The following is a 25,603-nucleotide window of genomic DNA, read 5'->3' on the forward strand; positions in this document are numbered from 1 at the left end:
CTGGCCAAAAACGTGATATATTCTCTGCAGATCATTCTTGATTAAGGCTAGCCATACAGATGTATCACTGAGCCTTCACCCAACAGGTACATCTCCTGACTCCCCTATATGAAAGCAGGTTTGGAAATGTAGTAACGCTGGGATTGAAGAACAATGTTGTATATCAATATTATTTAATTCTTAACAAAAAGATGAAAATTATCTCCTCGCAGGGAGTTAAATAACCGGAATCAAGGGAAGTAAAGAGTTAATGCAACAGTCTGATGGTTAAATGGCACTTATCGTAGTCTTTGATCCTCATCCACATACAGTCTGATGGGAGTTGGAGCAACGGCTGGCGCAGTGTCCTCAGATGGATCCCAACAAATCACGGTCCAGCTTCTGGCTGTAACGGGCGGTCACCGGTTTTGCCCGCTGAGCCCCTAGTCCATAAATCTGTGCAGCCAAAGTGGGGAGCGCTGCAGTAGTCATATTGCACACGTCCTGCCGCTCTTCCGCGCGAGCACTGCACTCTGTTTGGCCGGTGCTTGGGGCGCTCGGGACCCTCGCTGGCTCACTGGAGCGTTCAGGCAGGCATTCAGCTAGGCCTATTGCAGGGTCATTGTAGGCTTTTTTGTGGTCGTTTATATTATTGGTATCTTACCAGTTTGTTCACTGGGTAGCTGTTTTTTAATATTGGATTATTAAAAGATAAGTTTTAAGGGAATATATGTTCACTTCTTTTGATTGATTCCTGGATTTTATTTATGATTTTAGTACAAAAATCACTGTAGCGTTAACCTAAGCTCTGCCGGGCACGTCTCTCCACTGCCTCTGTAACTGCGGAGCGCTCCACACACCTCTCCCTGCACGCACAGCCGGTGGGAAACTGAGAGCACTCTCTTGCGCTTCCTGCTCACTGCCCGGCTTAGCCACGCCCCCTCTGCCCAGGTCATGGGACCTGTCCGGTCCCCTATTCTTTTCCCCCGGCACCGCTGGATGCAGCCTCGACAGTTCCGGACCCGGCATCACATAGGTACCAGCAGCCCGGTCTTCCTCACACATACAGCGGTCCACTCTGCTCATTGGCTCAGGGGAGAAGGCCACTGTCAATAGCGGTCTCCCCTGAAGCAAAGGATCAGGCACTGAAATATGAATTGCTTGATGTTTGTCTCCCCCCAACTTGTCGGTGAGGCAGGAAGCCCTCATACACTCCGATGGGTCTTTGGTAGTTTTTATTCACGGTGGGTTTATAGAATAACTCACTGATTACTCTGCCACCTTGGGCAGTGCCATAGGCAATGAATGGAGTGGAGGTGAGAATGGCCAACCTCTTCATTCAGATGGAACAGACCTCTAGCGATCAGTAGTATAAATAAATAGGCCCCCATACACAGCTGAAAAACGGGCAAAGTGTTGGACTTCTGTAGGGCCGGCGAACCTTCTGATGTGCATGGGGCCTCACAAATCTCCCCCAATGGCTGAACGGTTTTTGTTTTCTCATCTCACTCTGTTGAAGACACATGAACGCGGAGCCGAGCTGGACACTCATATGTATGGAGGAGTTGGGAAAATTAACTGCCGAACAAATGTATCTCACTTGTATGGGAAGCTTCAAAAACTTGGTCTAAACCCCCTAATGTTGTGTGTATGACTACCGCATACATATTCTCAGCAGGTCTCACCACAGTCTGCTGGATCTGCACATCTGTTTGTAGATAAATATTTCATGCTTGGTAAAGGCGAAGGCTCCCGGTCAGATCAGTGTTAGGTTGGTCTGAGCTGCCTATGTACAGAGACGGACCGTGTGTATAACGGTATGCTACAGTGCCGTCTTGGGGAATAATGTTATTGTCACACAAGCATTCCAGATATTAGTCCGATAGATTATGTGCAATAGTTATTGTAAGTGCTATATCAATGGACTCAGGAATAAGCAGCTTTCAGAAACATGGGGCACCGCTTCTCTCCAGGGAAATCATGGGCTCGGACAGCCAGAATCCATCTAGTAGGATAAATGTTTCCCTCAGTTGTCTGGTAAGTATATGTCATTCCCCATAGACATGAGATTGGCATGGATCACTAGATTGTCAAGCTCTGTCATCTCGGGGTGTACTCAGGCTGAGAATAGTGTATGCCATAACTGCTTGCCACTCTTGCATCCAGGAGACTGGAGTAGCGGCATAGAGATGTGCCCTACTGGGGTAGACATACCATTGGTGCAACCGCACAAGGGGCCCCAGAGGTAAGGGGGCACAACTTCTAAACAGGTGTGTTTAGGCTAGGTTCACATTGCGTTAGGGCAGTCCGTTTAGCGCATAGCGCTACGGACTGCGCTAATGCAATGTCCCAAAAGGGATCGCGTTTGGTGATCCCGCTAGCGCAGACACCCAATCTGCGCTAGCGAGGAACGGACCTCGGACACTGCAAGCAGCGTCCGCCGTCCATCCGAAACTAACGGGACATCACTAGCGCGTGCCGAAAATGGCATGCGCTAGCGATGCGCTAGAGATCCGTTAGCACATTGCTGTCAATGGGTGTGCTAACGGATCCGTTGCATGGCGTTAATTGCGACATTTTCGCCATGTAACGGAGTCCGCTAGCATTAACCCATTAACGCATTGTGAATCTAGCCTAAAGGTACCATCACACAGCAACTTTGCAACGAGAACGACAACAATCCGTGACGTTGCAGCGTCCTGGATAGCGATCTCGTTGTGTTTGACACGCAGCAGCGATCTGGATCCTGCTGTGACATCGCTGGTCGGAGCTAGAAGTCCAGAACTTTATTTGGTCGTCAGGTCGGCGTGATTCGTCATGTTTGACATCAAAAGCGGCGACGCCAGCAATGTTTTACATGGAGCGAACAACCAGCGAGAACGATAAGTGAGTCGCCGTTACGTCACTGGATCGCTCCTGCATCGTTCTGGAGCTGCTGTGTTTCACGTCTCTACAGCGACCTAAACAGCGATTCTGCAGCGATCGGCTCGTTGTCTATATCGCTGCAGCGTCGCTGAGTGTGACGGTACCTTTATGATAAACCATTGGACTGCAAAGGGCAGATCTATTCTTGCACAAGGGCCTCTGCCCCACTATATAGACCCTCACACAGCTTCTCGGTCACGCCATACTGCTTCGGCAACGTTTGTGATCCGCGTGCTGTGTGCTCCGCCAGCACATCTCCGTACGGCAACGATCCAGGCGGATGATTGAGATTCCCAATGATGCCTGGCAGAGCAGGCGTCTGATAGGGGAGACGAGGTTTTCTCATCCTTAAACAGCAGGATGGCTCTGCGAGCGCAGAACATTTGGTAACCATTTCTGGGAAGCGGAGTGTTTACAGACGGGAGGAAAGTAGCAGAGCACTTCCTAATCTCCAGCTCACCACAAGCCAGAGGCACATGGGGTCAGAGCATGGAAGTGAGCATTAACTCTGTGCCTGCCATATTTATGCTGCGGCCGCGATTCCGTGCGGGGATGACTACGCGTGCGATATTTATTGTCCAGCTTGCGTTAGGGTGCAGTATACCACATTTCTATTTGCTTGATCATAAATAAAGCTATTTGTGCAGACATTAGTTTAAATATGCACTTCTACTGTCTGCGATCCAGGCAGCTCAGCTTGCCATTATCCGTCACGTATTGTTCCCGTACCCCCAGTGCGGTATACTGTAAGCATTCAGCACCCTGACAAGAAACGCCAATTATTCTCCCTCGAAGCATAGAGAAAAGTCAACGTTTACCCTGCTGATGTGCAGTGAAGGCGCTGTATGTGACACATATCATGTAGTGGTTTTGTTGTGATTATAAAAAATCTTGACCCCCGTCCCCCCCACCTCTACACACGAAATGGCAAGAAATATCTGTGAGGGTGGGTTCCTTCATCAATTCTGATGATGCCTCTGGAGAGGAGCTGCGGGGTTTTTAATTTCTCCAGGTTCCTGCACATTGACTGATCCATGCTATATGGATTCCGTTGGCCCACACTGTACCTCCATGTGCCTTTGCTTACAGAGAGGCCCACAGACCATTTTCTCACAGATTTTTTTGAATACCCACAAGAGAAAATTGGTGGAAGGGCAGGTGCAGACAAGCTTATTTTTTCACATCTGAGAAAATCGGATCAATTATGCTAATCACACTCTGAAGACATCCGAGTGTAGTCCGATGGCTTCCGGATCTTACTCTGGCATGCAGCGGTTATTTTTTTTTTTTTTACATGTGCACTGAATAAGATGGCAACGAGTGTTATCTGTGAAAAAGATGAATAGCACTTGTCTGATTATTCCGGATGTCTGCACAACCCCAAAGTTCTCACTGATTGCAGAGGTAAAAAATAGAAAACAAGGAGCTGCACCAGGGTAATGTGGGCGCATATACAATATACAGCTATATGACCATTTACATTAAAAATACTAGTATTACTGTATCACAGTGTACAGAAAAAGTGCAGCAGTGCTTAATTATGCAGGTAAATACCAGGTGAAAAATGACAATAATAAATATAGCACAGGTGACTCGCCCTACAGGTCACAGGAACATCTATATAACAAAACCTCCGTATTCAGCATCCTAATTAACCCACTGCAATGCCATGCACAATGACGACTGAAGTCACCAGCGTCATCTTGGAAAAGGTTAGTGAGGGCTGTGCAGAGGTAAACATATAATGTCTACAGGCCTGTAATATTGACCCTTACATAGGTATAAATACAAATTCAGCAATTTCCAGTATTTCAGTTTTTAGCCATTATTTGTAATTTTTCAGCACTAATCCAATTTCAGCAGGGTTGTTTTTGACGCTGGTTACTTTTATACGGGAGCAATATTTCTTCCAGTAAATAGTCCAATGTTATCGTACATTGTGTTGCACATCCCTGTAGTTCGGACGCTGTTCGCTGTGCAAAGACCATTCCCTGATTTATCTATCTTTCTTGCTTTTTCAGAATAAAAGAATTATGGCTGTTGATTACGAGTGCTAAGCCTTGTTTTCAACCACTGTTTTATCATGAGCTTTCGCTTCCTTTTTTGTCTATTGTTTGCATTTTCTTTGTTATTGTTTACATAGATATATTTTTGTGTATTATATAATTCTAGTTGCTTATTTTATATTACAGAAGTCTATGATGCACTCTGCATTTTCAGGTGTAATATTTATGTATAGTGTATTCATATATTTTGTGTGGGCCGTGATCCATACCCAATGAGGCTGCCATTTTTGTGCCCTGACTCACCTTTGTGAATTGCTACTTGTGCATAAAGACGTGAGCGACTCACGGAATCAAGACTTGTGCTACATATATGTAAGTGGCGCCTTTAAGGAACTATAAACGTAGAATTTTCCATTACAGAGAAGAAAAACTTGTCCATAGTGTGTCAGGATACAGGATTTTCTGCATGCTTCTGGAATAAGAAATGAGTAGTCCGGCTAGGCCAAGCTTCAATCCTGTGCAGTAAGGCAGGTACATATATGGTTGAGGCTATTTCTTTATAACTCTTAGAAATGTATACCCGTATTGCGTGTAGAATTGTCTGATCTATATAGAAATATATAATTTTTCTTTTTCTTCCTGTATTCTAGTAAGTGCTGTTCTCATAGCCGTTTCCTACCCCGGATGAGTGATGGGATTAGTGCATTACGTGGCACAAATAGGCCTCTCTTCTCTGCAGCGCAAGGCAGGCTCTTCCTGACAATCAGAGCTGTGCAGACTGATTCCCGAGCAATTATGTGGAGCCTGCACGGAATGATTTGTGTAGTCGTATTAGAAGTCTTCGTGTTTGCGAGCAATTTTTATCAGGCCAGGGGAAAAAAAGACTGCATTTCATAATTATGTCTTAAACGAGTAGCAGCCCTGAAAATATTACCATGCGCATTAATACAGTACTTGCCATTAACATATAATTTGCACATCAGCATACTGATATTCAGTATGGTATTTTATTTTCTGTGGGCTTTTTTTTCAGCTACTATGATTTAGCATTGGTGCCCTGCATCACGTTCTGCATATTTATTCATAATATATATACAGTGGGGCAAAAAAGTATTTAGTCAGTCAGCAATAGTGCAAGTTCCACCACTTAAAAAGATGAGGGGCGTCTGTAATTTACATCATAGGTAGACCTCAACTATGGGAGACAAACTGAGAAAAAAAAATCCAGAAAATCACATTGTCTGTTTTTTTAACATTTTATTTGCATATTATGGTGGAAAATAAGTATTTGGTCAGAAACAAAATTTCATCTCAATACTTTGTAATATATCCTTTGTTGGCAATGACAGAGGTCAAACGTTTTCTGTAAGTCTTCACAAGGTTGCCACACACTGTTGTTGGTATGTTGGCCCATTCCTCCATGCAGATCTCCTCTAGAGCAGTGATGTTTTTGGCTTTTCGCTTGGCAACACGGACTTTCAACTCCCTCCAAAGGTTTTCTATAGGGTTGAGATCTGGAGACTGGCTAGGCCACTCCAGGACCTTGAAATGCTTCTTACGAAGCCACTCCTTCGTTGCCCTGGCGGTGTGCTTTGGATCATTGTCATGTTGAAAGACCCAGCCACGTTTCATCTTCAATGCCCTTGCTGATGGAAGGAGGTTTGCACTCAAAGTCTCACGATACATGGCCCCATTCATTCTTTAATGTACCCGGATCAGTCATCCTGGCCCCTTTGCAGAGAAACAGCCCCAAAGCATGATGTTTCCACCACCATGTTTTACAGTAGGTATGGTGTTTGATGGATGCAACTCAGTATTCTTTTTCCTCCAAACACGACAAGTTGTGTTTCTACCAAACAGTTCCAGTTTGGTTTCATCAGACCATAGGACATTCTCCCAAAACTCCTCTGGATCATCCAAATGCTCTCTAGCAAACTTCAGACGGGCCCGGACATGTACTGGCTTAAGCAGTGGGACACGTCTGGCACTGCAGGATCTGAGTCCATGGTGGCGTAGTGTGTTACTTATGGTAGGCCTTGTTACATTGGTCCCAGCTCTCTGCAGTTCATTCACTAGGTCCCCCCGCGTGGTTCTGGGATTTTTGCTCACTGTTCTTGTGATCATTCTGACCCCACGGGGTGGGATTTTGCGTGGAGCCCCAGATCGAGGGAGATTATCAGTGGTCTTGTATGTCTTCCATTTTCTAATTATTGCTCCCACTGTTGATTTCTTCACTCCAAGCTGGTTGGCTATTGCAGATTCAGTCTTCCCAGCCTGGTGCAGGGCTACAATTTTGTTTCTGGTGTCCTTTGACAGCTCTTTGGTCTTTACCATAATGGAGTTTGGAGTCAGACTGTTTGAGGGTGTGCACAGGTGTCTTTTTATACTGATAACAAGTTTAAACAGGTGCCATTACTACAGGTAATGAGTGGAGGAAAGAGGAGACTCTTAAAGAAGAAGTTACAGGTCTGTGAGAGCCAGAAATCTTGATTGTTTGTTTCTGACCAAATACTTATTTTCCACCATAATATGCAAAAAAAATGATAAAAAAACAGACAATGTGATTTTCTGGATTTTTTTTCTCAGTTTGTCTCCCATAGTTGAGGTCTACCTATGATGTAAATTACAGACGCCTCTCATCTTTTTAAGTGGTGGAACTTGCACTATTGCTGACTGACTAAATACTTTTTTGCCCCACTGTATATATTATATTTAACACCATATACATGCTTCAAAATAGCTTTGTGACATGTGGATTTTAAAATCTTCCTCATGTTCATAAAATCGACTGGATAAAGGTGCAAATTACAATGGATCCAATCTGTGTACTGATCTGTCGCCTAATCTGACTTTCACCTTTAGATTTGTACCATAGATTTCCCTATGGCAAGTTTATGTCTACAGCTTGCCAAGCCCTCACTTAGGCTACTTTCACACTAGCGTCATGTGACGGACGTCGCAATGCGTCGCTTTGGAGAAAAAAACGCATCCTGCAAAGTTGCCCGCCGGATGCGTTTTTTCTCCATAGACTTGCATTAGCGACGCATTGCGACGTATGGCCGCACGTCGCATCCGTCGTGCGACGGATGCGTCGTGTTTTGGCGCACCGTCGGCACAAAAAAAGTTGCATGTCTGCCATTTCCAACTGCGCATGCGTGGCCGGAACTCTGCCCCCTCCTCCCCGGACCTAATAATGGGGCAGCGGATGCGTTGTAAAACTGCATCTGCTGCCCCCGTTGTTCATTTTTTTTCGCAGTTTACGTCAGGCCGACGCATGACAACGGCCCCGTACCGACGCTAGTGTGAAAGTAGCCTTACTCCCCTGCTCCCTGTTTCCATGCTGCTTTTTCTTACAGACATGTAGTGCTATGCATCTGTTAGACCGGGCGTTGTTATTACTTGGTGCCACTTGAAGGTGATGTCCACTTCTAGGACGACTCCTTCATAAACTAAGTGTTCGGCCCGATAAAATAATAAATCCCATACTCTCCTCCCGTGGCGGTGCCGTTCCAGAAGCGTCGGCACTAAAATTTACTTTGGTGTGCTGGTCAGATTTTGGGCTACACAAAACCCCAATGGAGCCATTTTTTCCTACTATCTGTCTTTTATGACCCACAAAGATATCAAGTGATGCCAGAACTCTATCAAAAATGTAATCTGCCACGTTGGATTTTTTGGGCTGTTTTTGGATGCCATCAATGGAATCCCAGATGGGCCAAATAAAACCAGCAGAGAACGAATGGTGATTTGACATTTTAGCAGACTGACCATGAACAACAAGTCGATCAGGAAAAAGGCATCTGAAGCCCTTATGATACTTTTCCACTGAGTGAATACACAATGGGTTTTTGTGTGAAAAATCGGCAGCATATTCCAGTAGCAGTGTCGTTAATGAGATTTCATGAACTCTCATTCACACCATGTGGAGAAAATCTGCAGTGTAAATTTATCCGGCACGCCAGATATAAAATATGCAGCATGGCAATTTGTGGTGCGGATGTCACCGTAGATTTCATCCTTTGCAGCACAGAGGGTGAAATGTGCATTAAAGCCGCATCTCTCCCACAACGGTATTTATCTCTGACGACTCCGCTGCAGTCTTTCCTCTGTGGAAATTCGCCTGCAGATGCAGCATGTGGGAATGGATCGTCATGTATGGAGAGCCCGAGACAAATCTGTTCATGTGTAGGTTTATTTATTTTCTGCCAGAATGTAGATGAATGTGCAACTTTGATAAAAATTAGTTAAAGGTCGCCATCCTCTTATTAACAAAGAAATCCGGGTTACAAATGTCTGGCGTGTGTTTATTGGTTTTCTTTACGCACGGGGCGCTACGTATAGATATTACAGCCTATGGATTATGACGTGCCCAGAGGGTCACCGTGAATAATAAACCCAGCAGTGTGGAGACGAGCCACCGTTGGGCTGGTTGCCGGCTTCAGTGGCAGATGAAGGATTATGTCCCCCACCATCCTATAAACTAATGAGCTTTGGAGCCTTGTGATTAGACATGCACGGGAGTCCGCTAGGAGAAGATCCTGACAGCATGAAATATAATTTGTGATCTAGAAGACAGTTTCCAGGATAATCTCATTACGCTCCACAGACTCCCGGTGTTATTCTGTAGAAGGCGGACAATGATCAATTTACATTGACCTAGGGCCGGCAGAGCTTTTAGATGGTAATTGCCACATTGATTTGCATTGCAAAAGGGGGGGGGGGTAAAAATTAAAGGCGGAAACCAAACAAAATGAAATTTACTATGAAGGTGTAAAGCTGCGGATCGAGGTTGTGCTCTGTGCGTTATTCCATACGTTGCGGATCCATATAATACTGTGGTGTCACGAACCTTATGGTGATCTCCGTTTTCTACGGCTATGGGATCTTTGTGACCAGAACCACGCACACGATCATAGCACGGCATGGGGATGAGGTGTTTAACCCCTTCATGACCCAGCCTATTTTGACCTTAAAGACCTTGCCGTTTTTTGCAATTCTGACCAGTGTCCCTTCATGAGGTAATAACTCAGGAACGCTTCAATGGATCCTAGCGGTTCTGAGATTGTTTTTTCGTGACATATTGGGCTTCATGTTAGTGGTAAATTTAGGTCAATAAATTCTGTGTTTATTTGTGATAAAAACGGAAATTTGGCGAAAATTTTGAAAATTTCGCAATTTTCACATTTTGAATTTTTATTCTGTTAAACCAGAGAGTTATGTGACACAAAATAGTTAATAAATAACATTTCCCACACGTCTACTTTACATCAGCACAATTTTGGAAACAAAATTTTTTTTTGCTAGGAAGTTATAAGGGTTAAAATTTGACCAGCGATTTCTCATTTTTACAACGAAATTTACAAAACCATTTTTTTTAGGGACCACCTCACATTTGAAGTCAGTTTGAGGGGTCTATATGGCTGAAAATACCCAAAAGTGACACCATTCTAAAAACTGCACCCCTCAAGGTGCACAAAACCACATTCAAGAAGTTTATTAACCCTTCAGGTGCTTCACAGCAGCAGAAGCAACATGGAAGGAAAAAATGAACATTTAACTTTTTAGTCACAAAAATGATTTTTCAGCAACAATTTTTTTATTTTCCCAATGGTAAAAGGAGAAACTGAACCACGTACGTTGTTGTCCAATTTGTCCTGAGTACGCTGATACCTCATATGTGGGGGTAAACCACTGTTTGGGCGCACGGCAGGGCTTGGAAGGGAAGGAGCGCCATTTGACTTTTTGAATGAAAAATTGGCTGCACTCTTTAGCGGACACCATGTCACATTTGGAGAGCCCCCGTGTGCCTAAAAATTGGAGCTCCCCCACAAGTGACCCCATTTTGGAAACTAGACGCCCCAAGGAACTTATCTAGATGCATAGTGAGCCCTTTAAACCCCCAGGTGCTTCACAAATTGATCCGTAAAAATGAAAAAGTACTTTTTTTTCACAAAAAAATTCTTTTAGCCTCAATTTTTTCATTTTCACATGGACAACAGGATAAAATGGATCCTAAAATTTGTTTGGCAATTTCTCCTGAGTACACCGATACTTCACATGTGGGGGTAAACCACTGTTTGGGCACATGGTAAGGCTCGGAAGGGAAGGAGCGCCATTTGACTTTTTGAATGAAAAATTATCTCCATCGATAGCGGACACCATGTCGCGTTTGGAGAGACCCTGTGTGCTTAAACATTGGAGCTCCCCCACAAGTGACCCCATTTTGGAAACTGGACCCCCCAAGGAACTTATCTAGATGCCTAGTGAGCACTTTAAACCCTCAGGTGCTTCACAAATTGATCCGTAAAAATGAAAAAGTACTTTTTTTTCACAAAAAATTTATTTTCGCCTCAATTTTTTCATTTTCACATGGGCAATAGGATAAAATGGATCCTAAAATTTGTTGAGCAATTTCTCCCGAGTACGCCGATACCTCATATGTGGGGGTAAACCACTGTTTGGGCACACGGCAGGGCTCGGAAGGGAAGGCGCGCCTTTTAACTTTTTGAATGGAAAATTAGCTCCAATTGTTAGCGGACACCATGTCGCATTTGGAGAGCCCCTGTGTGCCTATGCAATGGAGCTCCCCCACAAGTGACCCCATTTTGGAAACTAGACCCCCCAAGGAACTTATCTAGATGCATACTGAGCACTTTAAACCCCCAGGTGCTTCACAGAAGTTTATAATGCAGAGCCATGAAAATAAAAAATAATTTTTCTTTTCTCAAAAATGATTTTTTAGCCTGGAATTTCCTATTTTGCCAATGGTAATAGGAGAAATTGGACCACAAATGTTGTTGTCCAGTTTGTCCTGAGTATGCAGATACCCCATATGTGGGGGTAAACCACTGTTTGGGCGCACGGCAGGGCTCAGAAGGGAAGGCACGCCATTTGGCTTTTAAAATGGAAAATTATCTCCAATCATTAGCGGACACCATGTCGCGTTTGGAGAGCCCCTGTGTGCCTAAACAGTAGAAACCCCCCACAAGTGACCCCATTTTGGAAACTAGACCCCCAAAGGAACTTATCTAGATGTGTGGTGAGCACTTTCAACCCCCAAGTGCTTTACAGAAGTTTATAACGCAGAGCCGTGAAAATAATAAATACGTTTTCTTTCCTCAAAAATAATTTTTTAGCCCAGAATTTTTTATTTTCCCAAGGGTTACAGGAGAAATTGGACCACAAAAGTTGTTGTCCAGTTTCTCCTGAGTACGCTGATGCCCCATGTGTGGGGGTAAACCACTGTTTGGGCACACGTGGGGGCTCAGAAGGGAAGTAGTGACTTTTGAAATGCAGACTTTGATGGAATGGTCTGCGGGCGTCACGTTGCGTTTGCAGAGCCCCTGGTGTGCCTAAACAGTAGAAACCCCCCACAAGTGACCCCATTTTGGAAACTAGACCCCCCAAGGAACTTATCTAGATATGTGGTGAGCACTTTGAACCCCCAAGTGCTTCACAGACGTTTACAACGCAGAGCCGTGAAAATAAAAAATCATTTTTCTTTCCTCAAAAATGATGTTTTAGCAAGCAATTTTTTATTTTCTCAAGGGTAACAGGAGAAATTGGACCCCAGTAATTGTTGCGCAGTTTGTCCTGAGTATGCTGGTACCCCATATGTGGGGGTAAACCACTGTTTGGGCACACGTCGGGGTTCGGAAGTGAGGGAGCACCATTTGAATTTTTGAATACAAGATTGGCTGGAATCAATGGTGGCGCCATGTTGCGTTTGGAGACCCCCTGAAGTGCCTAAACAGTGGAAACCCCTCAATTCTACCTCCAACACTAACCCCAACACACCCCTAACCCTTATCCCAACTGTAGCCGTAACCCTAATCACAACCCTAACCCCAACACACCCCTAACCACAACCCTAACCCCAACACACCCCTAACCCTAACCACAACCCTAATTCCAACCCAACTCTAAGGCTATGTGCCAACGTTGCGGATTCGTATGAGATTTGTCAGCATCATTTTTGAAAAATCCGCGGGTAAAAGGCACTGCGTTTTACCTGTGGATTTACCGTGGATTTCCAGTGTTTTTTGTGCGGATTTCACCTGTGGATTCCTATTGAGGAACAGGTGTAAAACTCTGCGGAATCCGCACAAAGAATTGGCATGCTGCGGAAAATACAACGCAGCGTTCCCGCGCGGTATTTTCTGCACCATGGGCACAGCGGATTTGGTTTTCCATATGTTTACATGGTACTGTAAACCCGATGGAACACTGCTGCCGATCCGCAGCGGCCAATCCGCACCGTGTGCACATAGCCTAATTCTAAAGGTATGTGCACACGCTGCGGAAAACGCTGCGGATCCACAGCAGTTTCCCATGAGTTTACAGTTCAATGTGAACCTATGGGAACCAAAAATCGCTGTACACATGCTGCGGAAAAACTGCACGGAAACGCAGCGGTTTACATTCCGCAGCATGTCACTTCTTTCTGCGGATTCCGCAGCGGTTTTAGAACTGCTCCAATAGAAAATCGCAGTTGTAAAACCGCAGTGAAATGCGCAGAAAAACCGCGGTAAATCCACGATAAATCGGCAGCGGTTTAGCACTGTGGATTTTTCAAATCCGCTGCGGAAAAATCCGCATAGGACCAGAATACGTGTGCACATACCGAAACCCTAACCCTAGCCCTAACCCTACCCCTACCCCTAACCCTAGCCCTAACCCTACCCCTAACCCTACCCCTAACCCTAACCCTAGCCCTAACCCTACCCCTAACCCTAACCCTACCCCTAACCCTAGTTCTTACCCCAACCTTAGTGAAAAAAAAAAAATTTCTTTATTTTTTTTATTGTCCCTATCTATGGGGGTGACAAAGGGGGGGGTCATTTACTATTTTTTTTATTTTGATCACTGAGATAGGTTATATCTCAGTGATCAAAATTCACTCTGGAACGAATCTGCCGGCCGGCAGATTCGGCGGGCGCACTGCACATGCGCCCGCCATTTTGGAAGATGGCGGCGCCCAGGAAAGAAGACGGACGGACCTCGGGCGGCCAGGTAAGTATAAGGGGGGGGAGATCAGGGCACGGGGGGGGCGTCGGAGCACGGGGGGGTGGATCGGATCATGGGGGGGGTGGATCGGAACACGGGAGGGAGGATTGGAGCACGGGGAAGGATTGGAGCACGGGGTGAGGGATCGCTGTGCGGGGGTGGTGGATCGGAGCACGGGGGGGGGGTCGCTGTGTGCGGGGGGGGGATCGGAGTGCGGGGGGGTTTGATTGCAGCACAGGGGGTGTGATTGGTGCACGGGGAAGCGGACAGGAGGACGGGGGAGCGGAGCACAGGACGGAGGGGAGCGGACGACAGATCGGGGGGCTGGGGGGGCGATCGGAGGAGTGGGGTGGGTGCACATAAGTGTTTCCAGCCATGGCCGATGATATTGCAGCATCGGCCATGGCTGGATTGTAATATTTCACCAGTTTTTTAGGTGAAATATTACAAATCGCTCTGATTGGCAGTTTCACTTTCAACAGCCAATCAGAGCGATCGTAGCCACGAGGGGGTGAAGCCACCCCCCCTGGGCTAAACTACCACTCCCTCTGTCCCTGCAGATCGGGTGAAATGGGAGTTAACCCTTTCACCCGGCCTGCAGGGACGCGATCTTTCCATGACGCATATGCTGCGTCATGGGTCGGAATGGCACCGACTTTCATGACGCAGCGTATGCGTCAAAGGTCGGGAAGGGGTTAAGGATACGGGAAAGCTTTCCTGATCTCACAGAACGGGATTCAGGCTTGTCCTTGGTACTAAATATGCAGCTTTGGTGCCCTTGCCTTGATGGACACACTCTGATTTGTGATCTGTGATCCTATCTAATCAACCCCTTGAAAAAGGCATCCGCCGAAACGCGCGTCGGGGTGGGCGCGATAGGGAGTGCTGGGTGACCCTTATTTTTTGCAACGGGTATGTACCATCCACATATTTATGTTTTATTGTGATTTATGTCACTTGACCGCTATATATGCTTTTAAAAGGTGGTATATTGTCCCTTGTACCGGGCACTTCCTTGCACACCTATCTGTGCCCTATCAATACGTGTTGAGGCTACTATGGGGAATCCATTCCCTGCTGTTTGTTCACCTGTATTTTTCTAAATAAAGATGTTTTGTTAATTTGCATATAATTGGACTTCTGATTGCTTTTTTCTTTTTGGTTTTTGATATTATGTAGAAAGCATGTGTACATCGTGAAACGGATAAATCAGATCACATGGTCTTCCACGTCCCCTGATGGCAAGCTCTGTCCTCACTCAGGGGTGCGACATTACATCTATTAGGCCATGTTCACACCTTACATTGTGGTGTGACGCAAAGCGGCATCACACACTGTGAAAGAAACACTTTTGTCAGATTGAATTCTTCATCAAGCATTAATACGCTCATGCTTGCACGTTCATATAAGCTTCGGCACACACAATAACACTCAGCTGCGCTCTTCGGGGAAGCGACGCACCGGCACAGATATTTCAGAGACTATTCTGCACATGTATTTTCTTGCCTCACGGCTGCTGAAACAATACGCTCCGAGCATAAATCACTGACGACCAAGCAAAGTTTTAAAGCCAATTCAATAATTAGCCCGGACGAAAGAACACGTTTCTATCAAACCAAAAGATGTGCTCCAGATGAAAAAAAATAAAAAATGCTAATGGTTATCATGACTGGTGCATGTAATATTGTGTACGGAATATCCGCAGCGGCAGTAATTGCCATTAGGAGCGCGTTAATTAGCGTCTGAGGTGTCGCGCTGGGAAACGTGGCTTCTCGGTACAGAGATGAGTAATAAGCAGGCTCTCGCTCCACTATCGGTCGCGGAGAAAGATGAATCCTTTGTTATATGCGCTCTTATTGGCGTTCTCCACACATAAATTACAGCTGTGCAGACAGGAGCGGCGTGTTATTATTATTACTAATGTCCTTGAGTGGTCACTCTGGGGAGCCTGCTCTGCCATGGCAAGGTCAGGTAGAGAGGCCGGCCGGCCTGACTATAGCATGGAGCTGGAACTCCAGCTTATGTGTAGTGGTCACGGTGGCGAAGAAAGGGCAAGAGACCACTGTGTGTGCCCTATCTAGTAGTATCGGAGGCAGAAGATGGGACGCGTTTTGGTGGCATCAGTGAACACTGTCATTATGTGGTTGGCATTACCCGGTAGTCTTCGAATTCTAAAACTAAGTATTGAATGTCTCTTTAAGAAAATGTCTTTAGAACATCAATGGGGTTAATAAGTGCTTGGCTTTCATGTATTCTATGTGTGCGCCCCCACACACTGCCCTTTGTTTCTGCCCACTGGGGCATTCCCTCGTGTTACTGTGTCCTTCATTGGCGCCTTATGTCAAATATAAAACAATTTAGTTTCTAAGAAAAATCTGTCTTATAAGTGACTGGGATGTGAGCAGTTGTAGGAATCCCCGAGGCGCTCCTTCTGCGGGTACCTGCACGGTAAGCCAGTCCAAGTACCCAGGTGTTGTGGCGAGAGCGCCGGTCTCATTTCTGTGGTGCAGACGTCCCTATCTGCATTATACATGAGCCGCAATGTTATTAATCAGTCTTCCGAGCCCGGCGTGCGGATACGACACATGGCATATCTGAGATAATGTTAACACAATGAGGCACATGTATAAAGGTGTCGTCTGCGGGAATCAGCGGTGTTGCTAGGTTACAGGATGTCACAATTGTCTGCAAGAAATTTCTAAAAGTTCCTTTTTTTCCCCCCATTTCGTAATTCGCCTTTGCTTTTGTGGAGGATTTAACCAACGCTGCTGAAACTCGGTCCCTTATTTGTGAAACCAACATCGGTGCCTGCCCACAGACGTGGCACACCACACTGCACGCCAGGACATGTTGGCACATGCCCCTTACACTAATTGTGCCACTTTGATACATTTGGCACCGGCATTTTTACAGTTTGCACGTATGATGACTACAGCGAAACGGATTTGTGATGAGAATCCAAAATGTCATTCTCTTCGACCAGGGTGGTCTTCTCGAAGAAGATGGCCGTATGGATAGTAAAGAAAATCTTGTCTGGATAAGGGGTGGTCTTTTCAAAGAGGTTTCACTGCATATAGAATGTAAGTCCGCAAGGACAGGGTCCTCTCCCCTCTGTACCAGTCTGTCACTGTAAACCTGTTTACTGTAAACGACATCTATTACTCTGTACGTAACCCCTTTCTCATGTACAGAACCATGGAATTAATGGTGCTATATAAATAAATAATAATAATAATATATGACTACATGTGTGCCCATGCTCCAGTAAGTAGGATTCTTTTCTGGGCACCATTGGTCGGGGTGCGGCCTCTTGTTTTGGGGCTTTTGGCCCCCTCCCCTGCCCGGAGATGACTGCTGGGGATTGAGGCACTAAGCTTGTGAGATCAGGTTTCCCGCTGAGCACCCGCAGGAGAAGTCAGCGTTTGATTGAAGTTCCACTTGGTTGTGAGCTCCCTGGGGACGGCCGCCTGGAAACACTAGAGCTGTCTCTAGTCCTCCTCCTCCTCCTCCTCCTCCGCCTGTCTCTCTCCTTCTCCTGAAAGCCTTTGTGCAGTACGAGGCACGGATCGCTGAGCCCTCACAAGAATGTGCTGCTGTCTCTGCTGACAGGGTTGTGTTCGCTTTCCCCAGGCCAGTGGAATTATAGCTCCTTCACAACAACACAACTCTGTAGCCCATGCATATGGGAAAGCGCAGCCCACAAATTACAACATTGCCCTGCGCTTTGCGTTTCTCGTCTCGATTGTCGCCACGATCCTCCATAGAGACCTGTCGTAACGGGAACAGAAATTGTATGTGAGCAAATGACACGATCCCTCACTTCTGAACACTACCGTAATTTGATAAAAAATATATTTTTTATCATCGGGGTAAAAAAGCTTTTCATCACCCCCAAATCTCTATAGAAAACATTTTCACAAAGGAAAGCTGAATAAAGCGGTTTTTTTTTTTAAGAGGCCCTAATGAATACAATCAAAACATGAAAATGTTGACAACAATTATGTAACTCTAGAATGTGGAGGTTTATAAACATTTTCCTTTCTGATAAATATGACAAAAGTTTTTTCCAAATTCTACAAAGCCATAATAAAAACTATACTATCTCCAGTAGATCCCTTAGTTTAAAAATGGCAACAAGCCTTTCACAGCCTGGAAAAGGACCACAAAGAAAGCAGACCTCTCCCTGGTGGGACACAGCAATCATTTCCAGAAATCTGCTTATCCAAGTTAGTCACTGTCCTTTCAACAAACTTTGTATAAATCAAAAGAACAAGCATTTTAAACTTTCTAAGATATCATATTTGAGAAATATGCTTTTTTTCTCCACTTATGAGCCACTTCTTCCTCCACCCACGCTGTCTCTGTAATAGACCTCCAGCTTGCTGAGTGATCAGATTGCAGTTGCCTACTGAAGTCTACAGAGAAAGGAGGCTGAGGAGCAGAGAGAGAGATATGCTACTTTCTAGTGAGTGTTTTATCTCTCCAGTGCTGGACTGACAGCTGCACTGCTCAGTACAGCGGTATGTTTATCATTCTGCTGCTTCTGAATATATGCTACATAGAGACGGGGGAGTAATAATTGTATAACCTACACATATTGGTCTAGAACACATCAATTTGTACACACAGGTCAGCTCAATTTTGACAGAATTTGGGTGTAAATTGCTTTGAAAAGTGGCTAAACGGTGGCACAACTGCGAGTTGCGTAGAAAATTGATTGTGAATTTTGGCGTTTCACACCAGATTCTCCCAGTTTTGCCCACTTTGGTATGGTGTGGCACGGGTGTGACACCTCTGCACATCCAATTCATTACTAACTGTGGCTTTTCCTATGCCAGAAATCTTACTCTAGTTAGAGACTGGAGTCATATTTCTTGCATAGGCGCATGCTACTCAACAGACGCTCAAGATTCTTGAAGAAGCATGCAAGAAAATTACCGGTCTATGTGAATAGGGGCCAATGTTATGTTTTATGTTGCCTACTGGAAATCTCCCCGAAATCCTATATTGTCATATTACTTGAAATGAATAAATACTGATCTTCCTCTCCATTCAAACCAACTTACATGTTAGGGGGGCCCTGACTTCTCTAATATAAACCAATGTATAATATATACCCAGGCACAATATAATTATTTTGTGTATAAAACACATAGACATACTTTATACTATTAATTATAATGAACGTCTATATACCTAGCCTATGGGTGAATGTAATTTTTTTAAACTTTTACTGTAAATTTTAAAAATGGAAAAAAACAACTTAAAAGTATTAAAAAAATTAAAGACTAAGACATCAGATTTGTTGCAGAAATGTAGAGAACTGTCCTACTAATCGTATTGGCATTGCAGAATTCCTGCCAAAACCCATCTTTCTCAGGACAAGACTGTCGCTCAGGTTCAGGTCCCTGTTCAAGTCTCTGGAGAGGGGAGGTGGAATAGCAGAGAAGGGACAGAAATTCACGGAGAGAAAGTGCTGCTTTCTAGAGATTGTGCATCCTGCATACGACAGCTTGTGCTAGCTAAAAAAAAAACAACCCTCATTTGGGTGTAATCCCAAAGATCTGGAAATATTCACCTCTCATATTATCTAGCATACTACCTCCTACAGACCACGGGCGTAATGTCTGCGTAATACAGCAATGATACACATTGCTAGCCAGAGCCAGGATTAGCACTGTCACTGCGGGGCTTGACTATGGTGCCACTCGGATAAAGGGAACTTTGCTCCTTGCTCCGGCTTTCGTCAATAAGGTCACCTCTTTGTTCTGCTGCCAGGTAGCGTGGGTAGGGAGTGTGTCAGTCCACATGACAACAATGAGGAAATGTAGGAGTTGGGCAGCTCAGGTGTCACCATGATAAATGATGGCAGGGAGACTTCAGAGGGAATCCGACAACAGTAGCCTGCTGGCTTTTTAGGAAATGCCAGAACTGGTTCCTTAAAGGGAACCTGTCACCCCCAAAATTGAAAATGAGCTAAGCCCACCGGCATCAGGGGCTTATCTACAGCATTCTGTAATTCTGTAGATAAGCCCCCGATGTAACCTGAAAGATGAGAAAAAGAGGTTAGATTATACTCACCTGGGCGGGCGGTCCAGTCCGATGGGCGTCACGGTCCGGTCCGAAGCCTCCCATCTTCTTACAATGACGTCCTCTTCTTGTCTTCACGCTGCCGCTCCAGCACAGGCATACTTTGTCTGCCCTGTTGAGGGCAGTGCAAAGTACTGCAGTGCGCAGGCGCCGGGAAAGGTCATAGAGCCCTAGCGCCTGCGCACTGCAGTACTTTGCACTGCCCTCAACTGGGTAGACAAAGTACGCCTGTGCCGGAGCCGCAGCGTGAAGACAAGAAGAAGACGTCTTTGTAAGAAGATGGGAGGCCCCGGACCGGACCGCAACGACCATCGGACCGGACCGCCCCCCCAGGTGAGTATAATCTAACCTTTTTCTCATCTTTCAGGTTACATCAGGGGCTTATCTACAGAATTACAGAATGCTGTAGATAAGCCCCTGATACTGGTGGGCTTAGCTCATCTTCGATTTTGGGGGTGACACGTTCCCTTTAAGAGGGAAATATCACAGGAGCAGAGTGTAAGGCTGGCGTATTGCATCCGATGCTAGAGCATCGGATGCGATATGCTAATGACACTCGGCTCCTACTCGCAGCAGAGCAGGAGCCGAGTGTCATGCGTCTGTGCTCCGATGCTCTCGCTGTTGTGAATTCTGCTTTTGGGCTCCCCACGGTAGTTGTAGGTGGTAATGCAGTTGTCCCTGGGCTGCAGTCATGGACAGGTGTATCTGCTGATTGCAATTCTGACTGGGGTATTTAGGTTTGCAGGACTCATTAGTCCTTTCCAGTTGTCAATGTTTCTTGGGAAGTGTTGGACCTCTGTCTGGCTTCTCCTGCTTAGCTGCCAATTCAGCAAAGATAAGTGTCTGTTTCTTTTTCTATGGCACACAAGCTGTGTGCTTGTTTTTTGATTGTATTCCTGCTCTGAGTGTAGGAGTCTCTGGAGTTGCAGATATACGTTCCACGTCTTTAGTTAGATGGAGGAATTTTTTGTATAATCTGCTGTGGATATTTTTGGAAGGGTTTTAATACTGACCGCACAGTACTCTCTCCTATCCTTTCCTATTTTAGCTAGAGTGGCCTCTTGTGCTAAATCCTGTTTTCTGCCTGTGTGTGTCTTTCCTCTCCTACTCACAGCCAATATTTGTGAGGGGCTGCCTATCCTTTGGGGTTCTGCTCTGAGGCAAGGTAGAATTCCTACTTCCATCTATAGGGGTATTTAGTCCTCCGGCTGTGACGAGGTGTCTAGGGTTTGTTAGGTACACACCACGGCTACTTCTAGTTGCGATGTTAAGATCAGGATTTGCGGTCAGTATAGTTACCACCTACTCCAGTGTAAGTTTTCATGCTGCTCCAAGGTCACCGGATCATAACATCTCGCACAGGGAGGATCGGAGCACAGCTGCGGAGGAGGTGGAGAAATGAATTTCTCCATCTACTCCATTGCTGGGGTCTGCTTATAACGGATGCGCAAGAGAAATCTTGTATGCGATTGTGGGAAGAGGAGATAAGAGGGGAGTAGAGAAGGAGATCTTGTGAGGATCGGAGGCTGCGTGCAGGCAAGTTCCGGGAGACGAGATCACAGATGTATGAAGGAGACAGGTTGTGGATGGCTTTGTATGTCATGGTTAGGCTTTTGTACTGGAGTCTCTGGGTAATGGGGAGCCAGTGAAGGGATTGACAGAGGGGAGAGACCGGGGAATAGCGGGGGGACAGGTGGATTAGTCGGGCAGCAGAGTTTAGAATAGATTGGGGGGTGGGAGAGTGTTAGAGGGGAGGCCACAGAGCAGGAGGTTAACTGTAGTCGAGGCGGGAGATGATGAGGGCATGGACTAGGGTTTTTGCAGATTCTTGGTTTAGGAATGTACGGATCCATGAAATATTTTTGAGCTGAAGGCGGCAGGAAGTGGAAAGGGCTTGGATATGCGGTTTGAAGAAATATTATTATCAGAAATATGCCTACTAGAGTTCAGGCTGGAGCTGTCAGTCATGCAGGGCCCATGTCACCTTTGTCCCGGTTTGAATAGGGAGCTCCCAGATAAGCGTCTCCACTCCTTAGAGGTGACAAAATAAAGACCTGGATCGAAAATTACTAATCATTGCAGCAAGACAGAGCCAAAGAGCTGATAAGTTTACAGACAATGGGAGGTGAATATTACATGAAGCAGAAATTGTATCGGCGCTTGCATTATTCCCACAGTCTCCTGAAGGGCAAGTCTGCCTAGTTCTCCAGAGATATGGGACACCAATATTCTGCTATGCCCATTTACATTTCAGGAGCCTCAGAAAAGCTGGTGACAAACCAAGTGGGAGCCACTATAGACCTGATCACAGGGTAACCGGAGTGTGGTCTTTTACATTTGTTTTCTTAGGGCAAGTGCATATGGCCATATAATAAAATAGGCCAGTCTTCTCAAAATATAGGTATGATTGGTTCTGTATACTCATCCACATTGTGGACAGGCGCAGGAGATGCACTCTATTGCATACACTGGTCTGTAAAACAGAGCAGAATTGTGCCCACTGTGATTATTTTTCCACGTAATCCATTGATTAATATGAAAAAACGCCCAAGTGCAAAAAACACATTGGTCACAACTGATCCTTGTGCTGTCCACGTGTTGTGGGCCATCACTGACCGAACACATGCTCATCTGAATGAGCTCATACTGTGTGGTTTCTATGTTGTGAATCTACATGAAATAATATAGCATACTCAGCCACTTTGATATGAATGTGCCCCAATGTGAGACCTACAATTTGTCACCTAGCTTTTCCAAAGCACATAGCTAAGAGTATCTGGACACTATTTACCGTAATTACTTGTTTGTGGATTTTATTGGGGAAACCTTTTTAATGAGTACATAACCAGGTGAAAAAGGTGCAGTAAGGAGCTGCTAATATCATTTACACGGATTGGCAATGCTATGCCAAAACTGCAGCCATTTTATCTTCATAGTGTTCTTGTCGATATTTCTACCCTGTATCAATGGAGATAGCAAGCCAGTAAATCAGGCATACTATGGCAGATTTACAAAAGTAGCCAAAAGGTGTGAGACCGAGTCAAAATTGTATATTCACAAACTTTGATGAATTGCCACGAAAATCAACTTAGTAACAAAAAACATTTCCACTGAATCTCAGCCCTGTGACAAGATGACCAGTGATGTTCTCTTTAGCTTAGGAGAAAGTGTTAACAAGGACTGGGCAGCTGATATCACTCTCATGCTGATTGAGCAGACTGCTCTAAAAGGGGGTATGGTGCTTGAAATCCTTTATTCTGTTAACCATGATTACTTTTTGAAACCCATGCACTCATCGTTGCTTTGCATCAAATTTGTTTTACAAGCAAGGACTTTGCTGCTTGTAATACTGTTCTTAAATCAACCATTTATCCAATTATTAACAAGAGTTTTTAATAGAGAGGTTTGAAGAAGGTTTCATTGTGCATAAGAAAATCCAGCAAGTGCCAGGACCTTCAGTGTGTCATCAGTGTGGCTATGTGCAGACGTTGCGGTTTTTACCGCGGAACCGCGGCGATTTTGATGCTGCGGGTCCGCAGCAGTTTCCATTGCGTTTACAGTAACCTGTAAACCCTATGGAAACCGCAAACCGCTGTGCACATGCTGCGGGAAAAACCGTGCAGAAAGGCAGCGGTTTATAACCCACAGCATGTCACTTCTTTGTGCAGAATTGCAGCGATTCTGCACCCATAGAAATGCAGTGATCTGCTTACTTCCCGCATGGGGCTGTGCACACCATGCGGGAAGTAAGCGGATGATGTGCAGGTTATACCCGGGGTGGAGGAGAGGAGACTCTCCTCCAGACCCCGGGAACCATATTTGTGGTAAAAAAAAGAATTAAAATAAAAAATAATGTTATACTCACCTCTGAAGTCTCACCGCTGCACGCGGCCGTCCGGTCTCAGGTTTGCTATGCGACCAGGACCTGCGGTGACGTCGCGGTCACATGACCGTGACGTCACGAAGGTCCTTCTCGCACAGCATCTTTGGAACCAGACCGCCACCTGCAGCGCCCAGGAGATCGGGACGTCGGAGGGTGAGTATATCATTATTTTTTTATTTTTAACATTACTATTGATGCTGCATATTGCTGCATATGCAGCATCAATAGTAGGGGTAAAATCCCGCAGCGGAACCCGCAGCGGAACCCGCAGGACAAAACGTGATAAATCTGCAGGGATAACCGCAGCGGGTTTGCCCTGCAGATTTATCAAATCCGCTGTGGGAGAACCCGCAGGGACCCGACGCAACGTGTGAACATGGCCTTAGAAGTTTTCAGTTAATGATATTCTTGTGCTCCGGGGAGGGACTGTAGGCCAGTGAAACCAAGGAGAGACCTTCCCACAGGACGCCCCCATGCACAAACAGTCTGTCTCTCTCTAACTCTATGATAAGGAACTGCTACTGGATCGGTTCAGCACCAGTGCAGCGCTTGCTCAGGAATGACAGTGTGCAGGTATCAGTGCATCTGCACAGACAGTGAGACTAAGGATTGTGGAAGCTGGCCTGATATCAATAAGGGAAGCAAAGAGTTCTCCTCTCTCCAAGAAAAACAACAGCGGCAAACTGACATTCTGCAGGAAATGCACAGATGGACTGTGGAGTACTGGGGAAAAGTTATTTCGCTGATGAAGGCCCCTTCAGACTATTTTAGATATTTGGAAGAATGATGGGAGCAGAAAATATGATCACTACCATGAGTTCTGTGCCATGCCAACAGTAAAGCATCGTGAGATCATTCACATGTGGGGTTGCTTATCAGCCAAGCAACTGGCATTACTCCGTTTTGCATAAAGGGAACCTGTCACCCCCAAAATCAAAGATGAGCTAAGCCCACCGTTATCAGGGGCTTATCTACAGCATTTTCCCCTGATGTATCCTGAAAGATGAGAAAAAGAGGTTAGATTATACTCACCCAGGGGCGGTCCGGTCGATGGGCGTCGCGGTGCGGGTCCAGCGCCTCCTATCTTCATAGGATGACGTCCTCTTCTTGTCTTCACGCTGCGGCTCCGGCGCAGGCGTACTTTGTCTGCCCTGTTGAGATCAGACCAAAGTACTGCAGTGCGCAGGCGCCGGGCCTCTCTGACCTTACTCGGCGCCTGCGCACTGCAGTACTTTGCTCTGCCCTCAACAGGACAAAGTACGCCTGCACCGGAGCCGCGGCAAGAAGACAAGAAGAGGACATGATCGTATGAAGATGGGAGGCCCCAGACCGTGACGCCCATCGGATCGGACCGCCCCTGGGTCAGTATAATCTAACCTCTTTTTCTCATCTTTCAGGATACATCAGGGGCTTATCTACAGCATTACAGAATGCTGTCTTGAAAATAAAGGACAACTTTGTAAATATTAATCCTTTACATTAATTTGATGTATTTGTCGATAAAAGTTTAAAGATTTATGAAATACTTACAAATGTAGTTCATAACCATAAAAACTTCTGACTAAAAAAACCGAAGCATCAAACTTCTAACCTTCTAGTCTCAAAACTTCTAGCCAAGACTGTATTTTCACCTGTGTTCTTACATAGCAGGGCCATTGCACCTTGTTTATAGAACTATTCTTTCCAGCGCATATAAGAGTTGGAAGAACATTGT

The 25,603-nt window shown here is 45.5% G+C and overlaps 1 protein-coding gene and 1 long non-coding RNA gene across 2 annotated transcripts in view; one reads left to right on the forward strand and one right to left on the reverse strand.

The window, feature by feature from the left end:
• The window catches only part of LOC138673049 (uncharacterized), a 132,053-nt gene that overhangs the window by 28,001 nt on the left and 78,449 nt on the right, over positions 1–25,603 (reverse strand). The window lies entirely within an intron of this gene.
• The window catches only part of BCOR (BCL6 corepressor), a 199,204-nt gene that overhangs the window by 17,034 nt on the left and 156,567 nt on the right, over positions 1–25,603 (forward strand). The window lies entirely within an intron of this gene.

The sequence above is a fragment of the Ranitomeya imitator genome, chromosome 3, assembly GCF_032444005.1.
Source record: "Ranitomeya imitator isolate aRanImi1 chromosome 3, aRanImi1.pri, whole genome shotgun sequence".
NCBI classification, from domain to species: Eukaryota; Metazoa; Chordata; class Amphibia; order Anura; family Dendrobatidae; genus Ranitomeya; species Ranitomeya imitator.